This window comes from Hesperophylax consimilis, chromosome 22, assembly GCF_061612785.1.
Source record: "Hesperophylax consimilis isolate HC1 chromosome 22, BYU_Hcon_1.0, whole genome shotgun sequence".
Taxonomy (NCBI): Eukaryota; Metazoa; Arthropoda; class Insecta; order Trichoptera; family Limnephilidae; genus Hesperophylax; species Hesperophylax consimilis.
The window spans coordinates 13,607,368-13,630,442 of NC_142857.1; the positions used below are offsets into that span (position 1 = coordinate 13,607,368).

The 23,075-nt window shown below is 33.1% G+C and overlaps 1 protein-coding gene across 1 annotated transcript in view; it reads right to left on the minus strand.

Annotated features, from left to right (window-relative positions):
- sand (potassium two pore domain channel sandman) overlaps positions 1-23,075 on the minus strand; it is a 288,898-nt gene that overhangs the window by 157,319 nt on the left and 108,504 nt on the right. The gene's annotated exons all lie outside the window — the stretch shown is intronic.

Below are 23,075 nucleotides of genomic sequence, written 5' to 3' on the forward strand. Positions count from 1 at the left end.
GGTGAAAAACCCACTCATAATATTAAAGGATCGAATCCGTACAAAGAAAATTAACCCGTGTAATCGCTTATCGTGAAGGTTCGCACTATAAACTACACTCTCTGACAGCCAAACGTAAATTTAGTGATTTATTGCTTCTCCATAAAATTATACATGCATCAAACATGCTACACCAAACATTTTATCACAAATTTACATGAACACACCATCAAGAAAATCAACAAGGGGGTTGAAAGGCATTTTCAATATTTTAGCCTACCACACAAATACAGGATATTTCTCCCCTGTACTGCGAACATTAAGATACTACTATATAACATTATACATTGCTAGAATAATGGAAGGTACATTTTCAATGACCAATTTAATCATTTAAAAAAGGGGTTTTAATTAATCAAATAAAGCTGATACTGTGATGAAGCCCTTTATTTAAAGACAGGTTAAGTTGTACCTACCAAATAATTCATCTTCTATGAAGTTTTCAATTAAGCAAGCAAATTTTTCGTCCTACAAAAAGTTTTAAAAATCGTTATCTACATTGTGATTTTCATACAAAAACTAATTGTATCACATTCAAAAAGTGGATCGTTTTCCGATTATTAAATAATCAAAGTGTGAACACATCTACTATAACAGTGATTCTAAAAACAAAATCTTATTTGCGTGACAAGTGACATTTAAAGCCATAGACTTAAACCTAATGAAATATTGTTCTGGCTGTCACTGAAACCAGAGATAATATTTTGAATTTGAATTGAAGTGGGGGCATTTTTGAACCCAACTTTCTTGTAAACTGTGAACAAAATGTCTAATACCCAAACACGTAGCAATAAATCAAACCTTGATAAAGAGGACAAACAAACTATGGATAAAATTTTTGATTATATCGACAAAAAGTTTGATTCTTTAAAAAAGGATATAATTCAAAAAATTGAATGTCAGAATACGGAATCTGTAAAAAGTATTGAGTACATAAGTGCTCAATATGACGAAATTATTAAAAAATTGGATACAAATAATAACCAAAATAAATCAATCCAAAACGAACTTGAAAATATAAAAAAAGAGCAAGTGGGAAAAAACGCTACAATAAAAAAAATGGAACTAAGACTAGATGAAATTGAATATACATCAAATCTGCACTACCTAGAAATTGCAGGAATTCCACAAAAAAATGGTGAACAACTGGATGAAATTATAAAAAACGTCGCATCTGCAGCTGGAGTTCAAATCAAACACGCTGATATAAACAATGTGACCAGAACTACAGACCGAAGACTTAATGCTCCGCCAAAAATCCTAGTAAAATTTACAGAAATTAAACTAAAAGAAATCCTTCTATCTAAAAAAAGAGAAATGGACCTTAATTTACTAAAGGATTTGACAAACGAAAAAGTGTACATAGGTGAAGTAATAAGTCCCTACAAAAAAGAGTTGCTTTGGAAAGCAAAGCAACTAGCCAAAGAAAAAAATTATGAATTTGTTTGGATCAAAAATGGGAAAATAATGGTTCGTAAAGGTCATGATTAAAAAATTTTGTACGTAAATCATCTGGACGACCTCGATAAATTAATATAACAAATCACTTACTTGAACACACCAAACTGAAATACCTACTGAGAACATGGATAAGGAAACAATAACTACAAACAAACCAGATGAACTGCTAACTCTTAAAAACAATTTTAATATATTAAATAAAAATATACGAAGTATCAACAAAAACTTCGATGAACTTCAAATACTAATTAAGAATCTAAAAATTAATCTTGATATAATTATCCTCACTGAGTTCTGGATAAAGGATAAATATTCACCCTTACATATACATAATTACACCTCATATGCAACCAATTTGAATTACACAAAAAATGATGGTGTGATAGTGTACATTAAAGATGACACTAAAACTGAAGTCAATGAAATAAAATTCCCAAATGCAAACTGTTTGAAAATCAAAGTGGGTGATGAAACCACTATATTAGCTCTGTATCGATCACCAGCTACAACTAATATTAATCAGTTTCTTGAAACGCTTTCTAATGAACTCAATCTTCTAAAAAACAAAAAAAATGTCTTCCTCATCGGAGATATAAATATTGACATACTAGAAAACGGTCATCCAAATAGAACTGATTATCTGCAAACACTGGCCGCCCACGGACTTGAAAGTTTGATAAATAAACCTACGCGTGTTACAAATGACAGCAAATCTTGCATCGACCACATATTCAGTAAGACTGTTAAACCAACCAACTCTATCATATTCACCTCTACTATAACCGACCACTATACAACAATTTTATCTATTACAAAAAAGAAAATACAAAGATCGCAGCCCTACTCAATTATCGTGCAGAAGACAGAAACCATATGGAATGAAGTAAAACAACAATTACTAAATACAAACTGGATAAACCTACTGGAGAACCTTGATACAAATAGTGCCTGGAGTAAATTCATTGAATATATAACTCATACCATCATGTCAAATACCAAATCAATAGAAAAAAAGATTTCACATAAAAATCAACATCTTAAACCATGGATAACCCAAAGCGTTATAAATTGCATTAGAAAAAGAGATGAACTACACAGGAAAGTTATTTTAAATCCTTGTGATATTTTTATACAACGATATTATAAAAGATACAGAAATATTTGCAAAAATGTTGTACGCAATGTCAAAAAAAATTATTATAAGAAAAAAATAGACGAATGTTACAATGACCCACGCAAATTATGGACGATCATTAATGAAATTACAAGTGCAAAATCATCCCATAACAAAAGCATAGATGAACTAACAATTGAAAATACCCAAATCTCTTTCGAAAAACATCCGGACAAAATTCTCGAATACGTAAACGAATTTTTTAAAAATATAGGGTCAAAATTGGCAAAGCAAATCAGACATCCAAAAACTAGCATTTTACCAGAAGAAAAAGAAAGTATGAACCAGATAGATAAATTAAAGTTAACTAATGTAACCAATACTGAAATCAGAAACGCAATTGTATCCCTCAATGTTAATAAATCATCGGGAAATGATATAATCTCAAATAAAACAATAAAACAACTCCAAAATGAACTGACCTTCCCTTTGACATACTTGGTCAATCTGTCTATATCTACAAATGTATTCCCCTCATGCCTTAAAAAAGCAACAGTTATACCTATACATAAAAGTGGTAACAAAAAGGATATATATAACTACCGACCCATAAGTCTCTTAAGCTCCTTTTCAAAAATCTTGGAAACTGTAATGAAGAAGCAAATTGTTCATTTTCTTGAACAAAACAAATTATTATCACCATCCCAATATGGCTTTAGGGAAAATCTAAGCACCAATGATGCCATAGAAAATCTAACAAGCATAGCCATAAAAAACATAGATGAAGGGAAAAAGTGTTTGGCTTTATTCATAGATCTTCAAAAAGCTTTTGACACAATAGACCATAAAATATTACTAACTAAGCTAAAAAAAATAGGAATGGCCGAAACAACAATGAACTTATTAGAGTCATATATAACAGGGCGAGAACAACAAGTACAAATTGGCAAACAAAAGAGCAAACTACTATCTTTAAACTATGGCGTCCCTCAAGGAAGTGTACTGGGACCGATCCTATTCATTATCTATATCAACGATTTAACTAACCTTACCATTAAAGGAAACATAATCAGTTTTGCTGATGATACTGTTTTATTATTTCAAGAAGAAAATTGGACGGATACATTTAATGAGGCTGAAAAGGGGCTTAGTGCACTTCAAAATTGGCTTAAAATCAACTCGCTTACCCTTAATATAAGCAAAACAAAATATATAACATTTTCAATAAACGCAAGGAGCCAACCAATAAAATCACTAGAACTAAAACTACACGAATGCCATGGAAATAATATACAATGTTACTGCCCCGTCATCGAAAAAACACAAAACATAAAATATCTCGGAGTAATAATCGACGAAAATCTTAGATGGGACCTACACATCAAAGGTATTACGGAAAAACTCACAAGCCTTATATATTTCTTTAAAAATCTAAGAAACGTATTAAATAAAAAGGATATGAAAAAGGTCTACTACGCATTATGTCATTCTCGAATTGAATATGGAATCATAGGATGGGGATCTGCTACACATACGTACCTACACAACCTGAATACGATTCAAAAAGGAATCATAAAGACCATATTGAAAGTACCAATTAGAACGCCTTCAATTGAAATATTCAATTCCTTTGACGTACCAAATGTACAGCAAATATATGCCAAAAATATATTATTGAAGCTCTTCAAAAATAACAAATCCTCTACTAGACTGTGTATGCATAACACTAGATCGAACAAAAATGATATTAAAAATATTCCAAGTTATAAAACCACATTCGGACAAAGAAAATATACATACTTTGCAAAAAAACTCCATAACATCCTTCCCCAAGACATAAAACTAATAAAAAATCCTAATGAATACAAATCATTAATAAAAATATGGCTGAAAGAGGTCAATGAAAAAACCCTAATGAAAACACTAAAAACGATATAGAAGACACTAAAAACGACATAGAAGACACTAAAAACGACATAGAAGACAAATAAACCATATTTAAATAACTTTAGTCCGCCTCGGCACAGGACCCCCTAGTGAGGAGGACTAAGAAATACAATATTTTATACTTAATTTCACCATTATATTTTGTATGTAACAATTATTTTATATAGTCGCTAAAATAAAAAAATAAAAAAATAAAAAAAAATAAAAAATTGTCTAATCATTGCTGGTGAATGGTATATCTATGAGTTCAAGTGACAATAATAAATTGTTTACCGACATATTTCTATTCTACTTTTGACCCATTTTTATTTGTCATTTACTTTTACACACTTAGATTATTATTCGTGTTCAATTTTTCGTTATAATTATAATTTAGGTTTTAACTATGAATTAAACATTTATGTTTGAAATTTTTTGGACAAAATGCCTGTTTTATGTGGTGACCGGATAAATCATCACAATGATAATTCGTCACAATTTTAAAAAGTTACATCAAGTCATGTAAAGTGATGAAACAAAAAAAAAACTTTATTAACTGTGTTAGGTAGGTTAGGTTAGGCTAAAAAAAAATTTTCATCGTTTCTAATGAGTTTATATCAGTTTTTAAAAGTGTGTTGAATTGTCATTGTGTTGAGTTATCATGGAACCATTTAATGTATTGAAATAAAATAAAATAAAATAAGTACTTATTTTCTAGCTTCATAATTATGAATATCACAAACATCGATTACGCACTTTACAAAAAAGACCCACGCTTGTCATAGATCAATTTATTGTTCATTGCCCTTCATAAGAAAAGCCTATTAGCAAATTTCGTTACAATTATAATTTAACTAAATTAGTGGGAGGAGTCCTCCCCAAAATCTGTATTATTTATTACTTGAATGAATATTATTTATATGTAATCAGGGTAACTCATAACTAACTTCGGATTATTTTACTAACGCTAGTTCAAATTATTACCCCGTTTAGTTAAATAATATTTCAACTGTGTTCAGAGACCCATATCCTGCAGTACCTACCATCAAATTCATCCCCTTACCCTGCAAACCTTTTAATTATTTTTTTACATGAACTTTCTTCTCGTGTAATATTTTTTTCCAGGGGTAATAACTTCTACCTATGCGAGTGAAAAATTCCGGAAATCTTTGTCGAATATCATAGTCATGTTAGCCATTACCGTATACATTTCTCTTTGGCTAATTACTTATTAATTAATATTTCCAGACAGTATGTCGTATGTTATTCTTGCGATGTATTATTTTCACCCCTTTTGCTTTTATAAATTTTCAAAATTATATTTAACGACTAAAAAATGAACCTAAACCAACCTAAAGATATGAGAAAACTCAAAATTTTCCAATTTTTAGTTAGTGATTCATATTATTTATTGGTTGTGTTCTACTCGTATTTTTAAAAGAGCAAGAACTCAATAATATTGTTTGGCAGGGAAAGTTTATAACGATATAACCTAGGTACGCAAATAAAAAAATGTGAAATTAAGTTGAAACCTGTAAATTTGATGTTTGTAATAAGAATTGATTTTTTTAAATTTTGAAATTTAGAAAAAAAAAATAGTGTTAAAAGTCAGCTTGTTTATTAGCTGTATTACATTTTATGCGCACCACTCGACCAATACATGCGTACCTAGTGTTTTTGTTTTGAATTTACTAACTGGTTAGTGATCATTCACATGTTGGAGAATAGTATAAAGTGGAAAAATTCAATGGAGAAAGGTAAGTGGTTGAAAATCAGGAAGTGCCTGACTAAATCAGATAAAGTTACTAAGCGCGGCTTAACCCATTCATATAACTTTTCGATTTAGAAATTTTATCTCTCATTGAAAGATTATCTTTCTGTTTCCGGGGGTAAAGTGCACTTTTTCGAAATTCCAATGTTTATTATCCCATACTATTTTATTTTATATTATTTCCATAGAAAAAATTTCCCACACAAATAATTAAACTTTTCTTACCTAAAAACTACCTTAAAACATTGGAATTTCGAAAAAAGATATTTATCGTTTTTGCATATCGTTTGTCATATGGAATCACTCCCCGAAATTAGTGAACTTTACTCCCGAACATTATATATAATATTATGTTCAATCACATGATGTGAAAATTACAGATGCTGATATTTTTACTGTTGTCACTTTTCATTTATTTGTTTTTGTTTACATTGTATTACCTGTATAATCGTTTATAATAAAAGATAATTAATTAAGAACTAAATAGGTTAATTATATATTAATTTCACTTTTATCTTATACAAAAAGTTTTTATTTTACATTAACCTAACACAGCAGGCCCTGAAAAAAAATTAGTGCCTAAGGGCTTACTCCTTCTTTCCCTCAAAAAGTCCCTCCCCACAGCTTCCCCAAAAATGACAAAGGCTCTGAGATAAAGAATTTTTCTCATGTCCTTCTATGTTGAGTTCATGTAAAAAAGTGATTGAAACAAAGTGTTTATTATTTTCATTTAAAATAGGTTTGATTTGTTTGAAGAAGTAATTTAATACAATCAATTGAGTATTACAATTGTTTAAGTTTGAGCATCAGAAAATAATGTTAGGAATCCTTAGTTAGTTTCACGATTTATAATATTATTTACCGATCAATATTGATTTACCTACCAATGTCTGAAACATACTTTTTTATTGCTAGTAATTGAAAGGCAAAATATTTTTATTGTTTCAAAGCGATCCACAAACTAGCCTAGTTTTATATTACATTCGAAAAAAAACATTTGCGCTTTAGCGGCTACTCGAGCAATTGTTGGCATACTTTATTTGAATATGTCAAATTTATAGAACCTAAATATATGAGATAAACGGTAAATCTAGGTGGATTCATTGTCTTTAAATCGCAGTAAGCAGTTTCATATGTTTCCATGTTCATATTTTTAAGAACTGTATTTATTAAATAATATAGTAAATGTGTATATAATATATTAATTGCTCGAGTGAGTAGTTCATATTCTTCTAAAACTTGTTTTTTGATTCACCAAACTTAATCTGTATAGTCGTTAACAGCCCTGTACATTTAAGGCCTAATGGTAATTTAGGGAAGCCACGAGGAATCTGTAGCCATGCGCTCCATGCAGCCTCCTCTCGTGAAGCCTTCGCAATACACAATACAGCCTTACCTTCCACTCCACATTGCTACATATTTAGAGTCCTTGCGGCAAATCCTCCAGAATGGAATGCGGTTTGAGAAATATTACACCATATATTTGGTAAAAGAACTTAAAAGGGTAGGCACAATTTCGTAAAAAATTGTCGTGGAAAAAATACATTACATTTTGTCTAAGCGGTTTGTATAAAGTGCTTACAATAGTGTATAGTGAAGTTATAAGTGTTTAGTGTAATATATGGTGAATATTTTATGAAAAACATAAAGTGATACAAATTAAATAAAAAAAAATTTAACTGCTGTATCGAAAAACCATAATTTTAACTCTTTTAAATATTGAGAAAGTTTAGTAATCACTTGAATATTTTTGGGTAAAAGATTGAAAGTACGAGGTCCAATGAAACTGCAGTGTGTCTGCATTTGTTTTGTGTTCGTTTTGGGAGTATAAAATACAAAATTATTTCCAATGTTGATTCTGTTTTCATTTATTTTGAATTTATTTTTATTTAAAAGATGTATTTCATAGTTTGCAAAATAAATAGTTTACGGAGACAGAATATTTTAGATTCTTTTTTTATGTGAATACCGCCAAGCATCTTAAGCCAGTGAGACTATGGTATCCCCAATTGGAGTATGCTATATGCTATCCATGATACTGAAGATAGTATGGAGAGGAACGAGATGTGGAAGAGAAAGTTGGGTAAGCACTTGGGTAATAAGATCTGGTCACCAAACACGGCCAAAGACATTTCAAGCAACATTTCTGAATGGTGGTCTTATATCAAGTCGATACTGTGTTAAAACGTGTAAAAAGGGTATAAAACGCTGTGAATGAATGTATTTTGTTTTGAGTTAGCGTTGCATTAATGGAAATTCAATGTGTGGTTTTGTCTAGTGTGTTCAGTGGTCATTCTTAATTGGATTCGTTCAATGACGTCTATGGCCCAATTTGTGGAGAATTTTAAGGGTGTACGTATGATTAATCGGAAAAGTCATTTTGGTGCTTCACTTTCATCACTGATTACCATCCTATGCAGTTATGGCATCCAAGATTAGATACACTGAGCTCACATGATTAATGGTGTGCCACTTCTGCCTCCATGTTTCGTCAAAACAAGGGGGTGGAAGGACTGTGAACTGGAGGGAGGCAATAAGAAATGTATCATTTCGTATCTGGTATATGACGATACAGAGAAAAACCTTCACATGTAATTTAGTTTCACGATTACTACTTTTTTAGTTATTACACAAGCAACAACAAAAAAATTCAAGGTGCAAAAATTATGTAGGTATCTGCAGCATATTATATGTATCTTTTAATGAGCCATATTTTGCATGCCTCCTCAAGATGTTTAAAATCAGTTTTGAATAATAATTTTTATTTTAATTATTGAAGACAAAATTAGCAATTTTTACACGCATTTAGAACATGAAACCAAGATGCTTGCCGGGGCTTATTAACTTCTCAAAAACACATACTAGAGTAACAGATATAAAGTGAAAAGAAAATTGAATCTTACTATTGCAGTTGCTTCGTTCCTTTCACGTAATTCGTGGCTCGGTTCGCGTTCAGGTCCGCAAATGTATACGTACCATAATGAATAAATGTTTATACAGAGCTTCTCGCGCTCACATTATTTTGTGTACAAACTTATTTTTTTAATATAATTTACATGTTATTTTTGGTTAAGTTTTCAGCTTTTTTTTATATTACACTAAATTTTTAAAATGGAAATATTTGCATGTGTTGTTAAGTGCCTAAATAAGTAAGGTGCCGTATAAGTAATTGAAATATTATTTTATTATTATTATTGATAAGTAAAAATTTGTTGCTGGGAAAAGGGAGATTCTACACGGTCTTCAGTGAGACTACGGCATCTCATTGGTGTATGTTAGGATAGTGGAGAGAGGAAGGAGATGGGGGAGGGAAAGGTGGGCTAGGAAGTGCATGGCTGTTTGGATCTGGTCACCAAACACGGCCTAAGCCGTTTCAAGCAACATTTCAATTCTGAATGGTGGTCATACACCAAGAGGTCTGGCACGGACGATAAATCCGTTAGTCAATACGATTTCGAGTAAATTCGTGATCTATGGTCAGTTAGCAACATTCCTTAGCACGGTTAACTATTGATAAGAAATGCCAAAAAAAAACTGCCAAATCTCGCTGGCTGTTAAATTTGGGTTTTAGAATATCGTTCTACATTCAAAATTACTCGTTTATTAATGAACGGAAGCAGATTAACGAAGTTCGTAGGATTGAAAGACGTCATTTATGCGATCAATTAAATCCGTACGAATTAGGAGAAATGAAATTCAGATACTTGTTTCGTATATCTCGTATTATGGCTAAAGATCTCATGAAGGAACCAAAGCGCACACCAGATACTAAGTTCGGTGAGCGTGCTTTTGCCGTGTCAGGACCTAAAGCCTGGAATGGACTGCCACATGATTTGAGAATGATCGCAGACTCGACAGAATTTAGGTCTAAACTTAAAACGCACCTTTTCAGACAGTCGTATCCATAATTTCAGAAACCTCCACTTTCACAGTTGACGGCAATTTAAATTTAAATTAACAAAATGTAAAAAATACTAAAAATAAAATAAAATAAATGAAAATAATAATTAAAAACAAATAAATAAAAATGATAACAACTAACAATTTGTAGGCTTTTAAGACAGTTAAAATACTTGTTTTTGGGGTATTATGCCGTGTTGCGCTAACTCCTTCTTTAGCCAACGTTTCGGACAGCATTGCAGTGTCCATCATCAGGGCAGATGTCTTATCAAAATAAGACATCTGCCCTGATGATGGACACTGCAATGCTGTCCGAAACGTTGGCTAAAGAAGGAGTTAGCGCAACACGGCATAATACCCCAAAAACAAATAACAAAAATACTTTTGGCCGTGAAAATCTTAAATCATATTTCAGTTAAAATACATTTAAATTAAAATTAAAAACTATAGCAGACTTAAGATCATGCGACGACCAGTGTTTTTTGATATAGTGTCCTCTGCGTGCAGTTCTATCTTTTATAAGCATAAACTTTTTAATATAAGTGTGTTTGTCGGAAGTGACTTGCCAGGTAAGTATGTTTTGGTATCTTTTCTAAATAACAAATGTAGATCCTAGGAAATAAATTGTACAGCGCCCTTGAGGTGATTTTTCACAAAAACGGCGCTCTACAAATTATCCAATTATTATTATTATTATTACTGACCAATAAACTAGTTGTGAATGAAGACATCATTGACTAAGTAACTCCCTTTTAAATGCCAACAAGTAAATACGGACAGCCAGTGCATATTTAGGTTAGAATTTCTTTTCAAAGTTCTCAATGTATTGATATTTTTACGTAAATGGATGAAGTTTGATGATTTTACTGCAGTGTTGCCAGTATACATCAATAACTTTACAATGAACTCGAAGTAAAATTAAATCTTGTACTTTAGAAAAACGTAGGAAGGACTTCGATCTATCTGAATTTTCAAAATTATTAACAGTAGGATTGATTCACCTACTTTGTTGCAACTCATCTCTTTCTATATCCCTTCTCGGGGACTTGTATTCTCTTCAATCAACACGCCATAAATTATGGATACCATTCACTGATGTCAAGAATGGCAAGACTTGACAACTCAAGTCGGGACCTTTAATTTTTTGTTGTAAGCCTTAATGATTTGTGTCAGTCATTACGCAAGTAATATTTTATATTGATGTGGCAAAAGTAGTGAACTCTATCAAAACCATGTTCCTGTCTTGACTTGACATTATCTTTATTGTTTATGTGCTCTATTTTTGTCATGGCAGTACTTTTTTTTATTATTCTGTACTGTAACATTTCATCTTGAATTAATTTCGTGTAAAATGTAATGTGTTGTAATTGGACATGATCCGTTAGTAAATAAATAAACATCGGATCAATAGGCGCAACTACTGAAGATTTTGTAGTGATTTAGCTAGCATAGTCGAAGTCTTGATACGCAAACCGATACCGGTAATGCAAATCGTAATACGCTGGCAATACTGGCAGCTGGAAAATGAATTAACGTTAGACGGCTACGTAAAAGTAAAAAATACCAATAAATTGACAATGTTGATTTAGAATAATAAATATAAAAAATACTAATAAATTGACAATGTTGAATTTAAATAATAACTTTTGTATCGAACGCATTACGCAATGCTACCCAAAGGCCGCAAAGCAGCTTTCTGACCATGGGGGGATAAGAAAGCTAGTATTTACCCGGCCGGCGAGTACTGAGCACAACGTGCGCCCGGACACAGTATTTACGTGGTATCCCCTCCCCGGCTGGAGAGCACTGGGCACATCGCAAGCCGTGGACTGTTCAGTGTTTGGCCTGAACCGTGTTCAGGCCAAACACTGTACAGCGATGGTCAGCCAATCAGCGCAAAGCCACGATAAAGCTAGAAATATTTCTCTTTTCATATATAATTGCGCAAATTAATGTTAGATTTGCGTGAGTCTCGCCGCAATAATGCTAAATAAAAATATACAGGTTGAAAGGCTGGACTCGCGTCTATGTTGTAAAGTAATATTGAAATATGTAAACATTAATATTAAGTAGTTATAAGGATTTCCTCTCACCATTGTCGGTCTGAGGACCCACTGATTCATATTGTTCAATTTATTATAAAAACATTAAAAATGCTAGGGAAAAACAGTTTTCATGAGATGAAGCAGAGTAAAGAGTACTATTGAATAAATAAATATAATATTGACTTTTAAAGTCATATGAAAACACACGAAGCTGCACAAAAATGCACCTCGTTTACGTGGGACGGTTCAGACCCGCGCACACCGATGTGTGCACACTGCACGCCCCCGCTAGTCCTATATATACCGCGCGTAAAGCGATCTCAAGTCTCTCTCTTCCGACATCTACTCTGACCGCTTCACTCTGGACTGCTTCTCCCGCTGGAACCACTACAACCGCCTTTGACTTCTGACCTTGCGCTTCCTTGGACTACCTACTGCTCTCTCCTTGGATACACGACATCACAGCAACCGGAAAAGGCCCTGAACATAAAGCAGCTCACCAACTAGAAGATTCAGCACCCCTTATTTACAGTCAATGTAAAGGACTTGCGTCTGATACAACGTTACAAATATTAGAAGTCCGCGCGTAATTTTCGACACTAAAAGGGGAGTTAATTAGTTCATGAGGTCTTTAGTTATGATAACAACGTTTGTTCCTCCACTTTGGAACAAAATCAATTGATTGCGTTTCGTGTATTCCTTTTTTTTCAACTTAAGGGCACAGTTAGTTCTCTTTCATTAAAAATCAATTAATTAGCCTGTTATTTTGCATAACGAACGACATTATCCAAAAATTCGTGCAAATCGACAGCTTTTCAGACCCCTTGGAAGCCTTGCTAAAGCTGCGGCTTTTGTCTACCGACTATCGGAATCATGTTTTGACCGTGCTTGTGAACATCGTGAACTGACCATAGATAACGGATTTTGTGAATATCGTAATGACATAGAGCTTTATGGATCGGAATAAAATAATCGGTAGTTACGCCTTTCGATCCGACATTGTAAAGTTATCGATTTCACTATGCTAGTATATAGATACTAGATACTGGGAGTATCTTCCACTTGACCACGGAAGCCATCCAACGTATTATAATATTGAAAGACCTGTGTGTGATACAGGGTTTTCTAATAAGAGGTGTTATTTTGAATAGCCCGCTATTTCGGTAGATGTTACTTTGAAAGCTGTCATTTTTTGACATTTGACAAGTAGAAACTACGCCATTAATAAAAATCGAACGATACACGCTTCAACAACGCATTGAAATTATTAAAATTCACTTGAGTGAATCAAATGCTAATCATCTTGAGTGATGAGGCCCATTTCCACCTCGGTGGCTTCGTCAACAAGCAAAATTGTCGCATCTGGGGCTCGGAAAACCAAATAGTTATTGTTGAAAAGCCTCTTTATCTTCAACGTGTGACTGTTTGGTGCAGTTTATGGTCCGGCGAAGTCATCGGACCTTACTTTTTCGAAAATTAGGCTGGAGCAAAAGTTACGGTGAATGGAATGCCCTATCGAGAGATAATTAATGATTTTTTTATTGCTGTTATTAGATGGTATTGATCTGGACAACGTTTACTTTCAACAAGATGGCGCTACGTGCCACACAAGCAACGAAACCATTGATCTTTTACGATTGAATATCAAAGTAACACCTCTTATTGGAACACCCTGTATTATAATGTTTTAACAGATTAATTTATTTGTCTTTTTAAAATTGGATTTATAATACCTATCTGCTTTAGTAATATAATATTAAAAATATTTGTATAAATATATATTTTTTTTTTAATTAGATCTTATTTGTCAAGAATTAAAATTTTTCAATTTTCTATAAATTTTCACGGGTCTGCGATAGTAAAAATATTTATTTTTTGCCTTCGTCCGTGAAACGTCTCCTCGTCGGGCTTAAGAGAGTGTGATTCCCTCGTTGGACATTATTTTCCAGGTTATGCATTTTTCTTTGCACGTAAAATCTTCCATGAAAACTTTGCACGACCTTTCCTCAATGTTTGTACAAGCATTTGACTCGCGTGAATGTTTCATTTCGTGAAGTTTTCAATCTACGCCAGCACCTTGCCCTGAAAAGACTTTAGACTTATGCCCGCCTATGTACCGTGCAAATATTAATGTCAACTTTCCAAATCTGCAAATACGTTGGTCGCTCCAGTATGTTCCGCGTATTCCGTATGTTTAGTTTATGAGTAGTGATGGGACATGAGTCATTTTATTAAGGGCGGGAGCCACGGTAACAGCTAACGGCTCCTAATTCTCAGCGTAAGCTTATGAATGATTGTACGACTCTTGGTACTGATATGCCGCTTCGTAAAAGGAGAAATATAAGATGCTAGGTAGAGTTACGAGGAGTGGGTACAAGTACCTTTGTCCAAGTACAGATTTCGGACTGTCAGACGCCGTTCATAACACATAATACTTGCATAATTTTAATGGTGTTATTTTCGTTAAAAATAAAAAATAAACTTTTGAAAAAGAGTAGATCTTCAATTGAGCCGTTTGTACGGTTTACCGGGAGTCGTACAAATTTAGCTCATCAAAAAGAGCTAGCATAATTGTGCGGGTCGTGCGAGAACGACTCATCGCTATTTGTGATGTAAATCTGATGCGTCGTGAAAACTATGGAATCTTTTGGTAACTAGTTCGGTTCTACAGTAGCTATTTGTAATACTTTAGGAAACGCTGATCTAATTATCTCCCGAAAGAGAAAGAAAAATTTATAGAGTCATATTTTTAGCTCTCTCAAAACGAATAAGATCCTTATCTTAGGTAAATCTTAATCAAAAAGAAAATATCTTAAATTTTATTAGAGACTATTGCAGATCCGTGAAAAAATCACGGGATATTATAATTATAGGATTTTTGAAGCTGATAGCTAATATATTTTTTTCAGAATCATTGCCTTTTAAAAAAAAAATTACATTTCGAATGTTTGTAAACTTGAAAAATTAAGATATCTTTTGACTATCTGTCATACATTTCAACAAAAGAAGTACACATTTCATATAAATTATATTCTTTTATTTTTACCATTTTATAGCTTGTACGATATAATTTATATTTAACAGACATAATTGTGAATAAACATTTAAATTCAAAGCAAATTCAAGGTTTAAAATTCATCGAACCGGAGTTACTGACATAATCACTACCGAAATTAGTGTTTTCATTATGACTTCATCCATTCTTTTGAATCCGGTAGTTCTCTTTATAGATCGTCAGCAAATATAATCTATGGTCAACTTCAGTCTATAATTCCCAAATAAGACTCTACTTATCTCATATTAGTCGTTCTACGTTATTAAATTATAGTGCTTCTGACAACAACAAAAAAATTATATTTTAAAAAAGTCATAACTTTATAGATAGAAAACTACATTCAGCGGGCGCCAAGTGCACCAGTTCGACGGGTTAAATGTAACCCCGTTACACTAACCCGCGGGTTCACGTGTGACCAACTTCACGCCGAACTGTGCCGAAATTATTCAGTGCTCCGCCAACCATGGCAGCACTATGGTGATCCACTGTCGAGTATAGAGACCTCCGATGGAGTCTGCTCAGTGTAAATGGTGCTGGATTTGTTTTTATATGTTAGATATATGTTTTTTCCGATGTATTTATGAAAGTCGGCTTATGATATGGAATAGAAATGAAACGTGGATTCAAGAACCTAATTGATCAAGAATCTGTAGATAGATTATATTATTTATGTAGCAACACGCTACTCCTGGTACAGGCCACAGGCCGTGCGCAATTTCGTGATCTTCGAGATTGGTAGCGAGAACACGCCGATATTCCCGCAACTTCTAGAACCGTCCGGGTTACATCCACCAAGACGCGCGCTTATATAAACGCCGCGTCTGTCACCGGCTACTAGTCACTACTCACCCAGTCCTAAGCCTGGCAACACCTTGCCGGCCTACGCTGCCAGCCTTCGCCCGCATGGCGTCGAAAACCAACTACATTGCTGCGACCACACTGAATTCACCACCGTTTATCTTCACGAGGAATTCGCCATTCATCTCCACCACACAAGGAGTCAAGTATTTCACAGGCGGATTTTTACCACCAGCTTATCGCAACATTACTGAATACCAGAATTCACATCCCGACATAATGTGACCTAGCTGAAAGGGATCCTAACTTGATTCATCCGCCAATACTGTCTTCGTCATAAATACAGGGATACCTACTTCAACATTTTTCATTGTCTCTACCTACCATTATACACATTTGCATAAACTAAATGATGAACTTGATTATTTGAAGTTGTTATTTCTTTCATTGAAATAATAAGTAATTATTTTTTGCAATAACTTAAAATAAAACACTCAAAAAGTTTTTTTTCATACTGCTTTCCTCAACGCTTTCACGATTGTTACAAAAATATATAATTTTCCTGCACTGTTAACAACCACATCTAGCACAGCTGTACAACCTCAAAAACTCTACTTTCGAAGTTTTGAAGGAAGGTGTTTACGCCAATAATGGCTAATTTTTAATTCATAGAGAATAATATTACTGGAAATGAATTATGTTCCCGAACCCCGTTTCTTTCAATCTAAAACCAACAACCGTGACGCGAAGTGAACATTATTACCTATAACGCATCGTATAGCAATAAAAATCATCACAAACGCATTGCAATAAATAAAGTTTAGCTTTAAAACTATAGTGAAATTCGCATCCCAACAAGTGAATGTTCCTCCACCTCTGTAAGTACCTTCTACCTTAATAAAACTCATTGCCAAAGTAATATATTAACAAAGAATAATTGATTAGTTTACTAAAAGGTCCACAGCTTGAACAGAAGGTCTTCAAATTGAAGCCGGTAATTACGTTTTTTCATACCCTTTTACTTCTATTTGTTTCCATCAACTATTTAACAAAATTTGACTAACAAATACAAACCCAAATTTTGGTGCCATTTGGTGACTTAGCAGGGGTGCCGGGTTCATCGGGTGAGGTGCGTTAATGTCTTAGAAATAGAACTTCCTATAATTCCTTATCTTAAAGAGACCCTCCACACAGCTTTCCCAAAGATGACATAGGCCCAAGGGAAATTATTTTCCTCGGGCCTCCTGAGTGGGTTTGATGTAAAAATATTATAAGAAAATAATGGAAATTTATTTTAAATCTGAATCACCCTGTGAAACGCGTTCCATTCAAAGGCAAGGAAAGAGGAAAAGTTACAGCGGTTGCCACAAAAGGTGGTAGGAATGCAATTTTCCCACCCCTGATTCGATCAGGGATCATTTATAGCTAGCACGAGCCGCCCGTAATGGGAGCCTTCTATAGAGGCGGTATAGAAGGCTCTGTAGGATGCTGTACGTGGACTCTATAGGAGGCTGTATTTGTATCTATAGGAGGCTGCGAGGCAACCCGGATTAATTTCTTCCAGAGGCCGGAATATAATACATAATTCTCCCGAAAAAATAATTGGCATATTGATGGAACTTGTTTGTTGTTATTAAGTATTTTTCCGAGAAATCTCTCATTGAATCATGTAATGTTTTCATATAATAAAATTATTATTGAAGTCCGTTGGGTTTATTATTTTACGCGTAAGGCAGCTAAAAGATTTTCTTACATGTTTTTTGTATTTTATTTTCATTCAAAAATTGTTTTTTGTTTTTTATTTTATAAAGCGTTCGTTGATGGCGTTAGTTAATTTATTTTATTAAAATACGCTTTTACAATAAGGAAAAAAAACTTATTTAATTTTTGGAATAAATTTATTGAGTTATACCTCAAATTGTAATATTTAATTATTGAAGACAATATTAGCAACTTCTAAACGAAAATATGAAACAGAAAAATCAGAAAAGGATACGGTCACATCTAGGACTCAAACCCAGGATCCTTGCCTTGCCGGGGCACCGTTCTACCACAAGGCAAGGGTCCTGGGTTCGAGTCTTAGATGTGATCGTATCCTTTTCTAATTTTTCTGTTTCAAATTTTCGTTTAGAAATCGCTAATATTGTATTCAATAATTTAAAAAAAACTTTTTTGCGGCCCGTACGCATGCAATGTGAAGTTTTGTCCGTAAAAAAACTTTTTTTTTCAAGAAAGGCATACAAATACAATATTGGACTGAATCATCAATACAGTGTTGGATTGAATCATCGATACAATATTATATTTGTATGCCTTAAAACCAAAAAATATATATTATAAATTCTGAAATGCAACTGTTAAAGGAAGTTAATGTTTTAATGTTAAAAAAACCATGTTCTTTACGGCTTGATTTCTTTCCTACCTCTGAAGTAAATTTTGATCTTTGTTTTGGTATGCAGTAGGTTTAAAAAATAATCGTTTTCTGTTATTCATTTTCTAAATCAAAAACCTATTTAGGACGAAGTTGGGTGGTCATACTAGTAAAAAAAACATGTTTAATAAATATTGTACTGTTATGTAATTAGTAAAAACTAGAATGTTCCGCTTTGCGCGTTTTATCCAATGTATTTATTAGAATACAGTAAAATATCAACATTTGCGGTGAAAATTTTGATATTTTCAGTGCAAATGAAAATTTTGGCTTTAATTTTCATTTGCAGTGAAAATTAAATCCAAAAGATTTCGGAGACGAGATTCTTAGCACTTTCATACATCTTCAACAAATACTCAGCAAATCCTGTATACGTCATAATATACAGAAGATTGCAGAAGACCGACAGATCCAGGTTGTACAATAATACAAATTGAAAAAATCTTCCAAGAAAAACCAGTGGGTCGCTGAGCAACGCTCTAGCCGTCCTTAAATAGCAAATAAGTTAAAAAAAATACATTGCGTTGATAGAAAATGCCAAATACAATCTTATGGTCACAATTATTTTCATACACTTTATTTTGCCCTTTTGATCACTTGATTATTTTAATGCTAGTTCGGCACGACTCACGACAATTGTGTGAAGATATCTAAATTATTTCTTTGAAAGAGTGTTCAAACTCGAACGAAACTAACTTAAAATTGATAACAATAGTTGTGTATCTATTTTAACTACCAAACCCGTTATTTGCACAAGTAATTGAAATAATTATTGATAATTCGTGCTCGATGAACTCGAAGTACTAACAACGTTCTTGTCACACGTCATAAGTAGGTATAAGTTTTATATTTGTTCTGCAAATAGAAAATTGAACTCACCCAAAACCGTGCATTTTCATTTTTATTTGAATTTTATTAAAACTATCAGTCCCCAACAGATAAATTATTGGAAAGGAAAATATAAAATAGTACTAAATTTGATAGTTTATTTTATATTGGCTAGACAAGGGCCGTAAAGTTAATCTTTGTTTTACAACTCCTACATTATTAATATTCTCAATTCTTAGTGAAATTTAAAAATTAGTTCGTCAACTGTGCAATTGAATCTTTGCATTGAGTAATGTGAATTCGCAGAGCGCTGGGTGAAGGGATATATACTGCAGATTGGGTTTTCAATGTATTCAGTTTATTTGTTTGATGTACTTATTAATGTATTTAATATCCACTGTATAAATGTGCCATAAATAATAATTGAATCTCTCAGTACACAAGCATCATCAAATACTAAAAATGCCTATTCTTCATAAAACAATTTATTGTGTCATTTGATCATAAAATGAGGACAGAATAAAAATAATAAAAGTTATAGAAGGATATTAAAATAGAAGATACAAGTACATACAAAATACAATATACAACTATGTGTAGACTTGATTAACATTGATTGAAAAGATATGATAGTTTAAAGGTAACATTAATATTAATTGAAAAGATACGATGGTATAGCGTTCTTGTATTTAACTTCCGCACAGTTAAATAGATCCGCCACATCTGCGTATCTCTTACTAACTTCACGTAATCTAGTTACAAGAGAGTGTTTGAAATTCTCAGTCCTGATATTGTTACAGTTAAACGAGATTTTGAAACGAGTAGCTCTCGTATGAGTAGAGGTATACGAAGCTCAATAAGGTATAATAAATTCGGTCTGTCTATACCATCATTTACAACTTTGAACATCATTAACAATTTTAATATTAAGTCGGATATAATTCTTCGATTTGGGAGTTTTAATAAATTTAATTCGTTCGTCAAGTAATTAAAGCTCGTGTTTTTAATAGGAATACCGAGTTTAAAATTAATGTGCTTCAGAAACTTGTAAATTCTAACGAGCAAAATAAATAATTGGCATTAATTGACAAACCATGCTTGCTATATTTATTTATTTTATTGATACATGATTTAAAGAGTACATGTGGTTTTTTGAAATATTTCACCCTCCATCAAAGATATTAGAAGAACGAGATGTGCTATGAGCAGTTCATACTGTGTGGAATTGTTTTGCCCAGTGTCGCCGGTTTTGTTCACCAATACTACTGCACACCTTCGCTTACGCTAAGGTATCCGCACGAATACATAGAACAGATTTCTGTGCGTACACGTCCCGATACCGTTCAAAGTACCCTAATTAGGTAGTACTCCGCCTACGGTCCGGCGGCCAACATAGCATATCTCGTTCTTCTAATATCTTTGCCCTCCATGCTAGGGATGACCCTGTGTTATAGCGGGTGAATTTTACAGTTTGCGTACATAGAATCTATACATTACTATAATATAAAAAAAGAAAAATGATGTATAGCTAGTTTGGGGTGCAAGAAGAGGATGGAGAATTATAAGAAGATGAAAAATTTGTGAAATTATTAGTAAATAGATCACACTAATTAATTATGTACATTCTATACCGCGAAGTTAGGGAATGAGGATTTATTATGTTTTGTCTGAAAGGTGATTAAATTGATAGAGTGTAGAATGAACGGGTATTGTAGTTTTAATGTATTCCGTGTGTAAGGATCCATTTCGTAATTTGTTTTTTAAAGGAATGGCGTTGACTCACTGTTTTTAGGTTTTCAGGGATAAGGTTAATGACTTAAGGAGCTAGGAAGAAAAATTGTCTTTGAGCTGACGTGGTATGAAGTGAAGGTACTTTGTAGTGACCGTTGGTTATTTTTCTGGTGGTTTAGTTGTGTTGTAAGAGAATTTTGTGTTATATTTGAACAGGGAATGTATTTGCGAAAATTTTAGGTGGAGTTATCGTATGATTAAGACTTTATACTCTATGAGGAGTCGAGTGGAGGGGTATGTTATCGGTCGCTTGTTAATGACACATATTACCATTTTTTGGGCTTTTGAAAGAGGTTTGATAGTAGATTGTGCACAGCCACCCCAGATTATAATGCCGTAAGCTAGTAGGGATTAGCATAGAGCATAGTATACAGTTTTAAGAATTGAGGCAGCAAGGATATTTCTTAGATTTAGAAAAGCATAAGAGAGCTTGCGTATGCGTGGGGTTAGACTGGCTAAGTGCTGATCCCAGCCAAGATGTAAACTATGCTGACAACGCGTTGCAACGTCTTGTCAATCGGGTAATGTAAATCTTGTTTTCTTGTTCCAAATATAATAATAATTGGATAATTTGTATAGCGCTGTTTTTTTGTGAAAAATCACCTCAAAGGCGCTGTAAAACTTGTTATGAGTTCCTAGGAACTAATTTTATTTTTTACAAACGGATACAGAAGACAAAATAACTTGGCAGATCACTCTAGAAAAATACATTTTTATTAGACAGTTGAGCTTGAAAAAGATGCGACTTTGCACGCAGAGGGCACATTAGTGGCAAAAGTAGAGTTGATATTAATTTAAAACACTGGATAACTTACGACTCTTTACGATTGAAGAATTTATATGAATTGATCTTAAAAAGCTTACAAATTCCTAGTTACTTACGTTTTTTTACAAATTTAGATATTTACAATGTCGCGTATTGCGATCGTGACAGATTTCTGACTTTATGGATATAACTGACTGAAAAGGTGAGATTTAAATTAACCTCTAAATTTTGTTGAAGCTGTGATCGTTTTTATGTCATTTGGCAGTCAAATTCAGGCTTTAGGTCCTGACACTCCGAACATACGCTCACCAAACTTGGTATCTGGTGTGCCATTTGGTTTCTTCAACATTACGTTGGCTGATGGCGCTGCTGACCTAAGAAGCCGAAGGAAATAAAGGTCGAACGAAAGCATATTTAACCTTAACAGGAAGCAAAAAGCCAAAAATGTGTATTTTTTTCGCATACCTTATATCGTAGGTAAAAGGCATTAAAATAAGTTTACAAACAGAGTCTAGAAACGTTCAATTTCAAGCAAAAATTTGTTTTTATTTATTTTGTAAATAATTTTATAAGAAAACAAAAAAGTTAAACAAATGAAACTGTCACAAATAATCTTACCTATAATACTGTATTTTTTAAAAGATATTTCGTTTATGCGTTCATACATTTCTTTGAGTAATTCAAATATTTTCAATTGAGTAATTTATTTTTTTATTTGCATTCTACTCAAGAAAAGCGATAAGAAAACCTTTAATTTATCTAAAGCATATTTTTTGGTATTCATAATGTACACCAATTCGTTATAAAGATTAATCTCAATTGTGATTTTGCATTAAGCTTCGCCTTAAGTAATTGAGAATATTTAAAAATACATATTTTTATCATTATCATAATTTAAATGGGCACATTATTAAACCCCAGACGCTTCTAAAACAAGGCTTTGCCGGCCCACCCTAGTGTGTACAGTGTGCAGGTTGCATTTCGGGGTGCATTTCAAAATGGAAGGTTGTATTCAGAACCAGATTTCAGTGCACTGTGCACTTTCCACCCCACATTGAATTGCTCTGTGGACAATCGAATGTAGCGCCAAAGATAAAATGCTTTTAGCAAATCCCATTTGCGAAATAAAATTCGCTCGATATTTTATTTT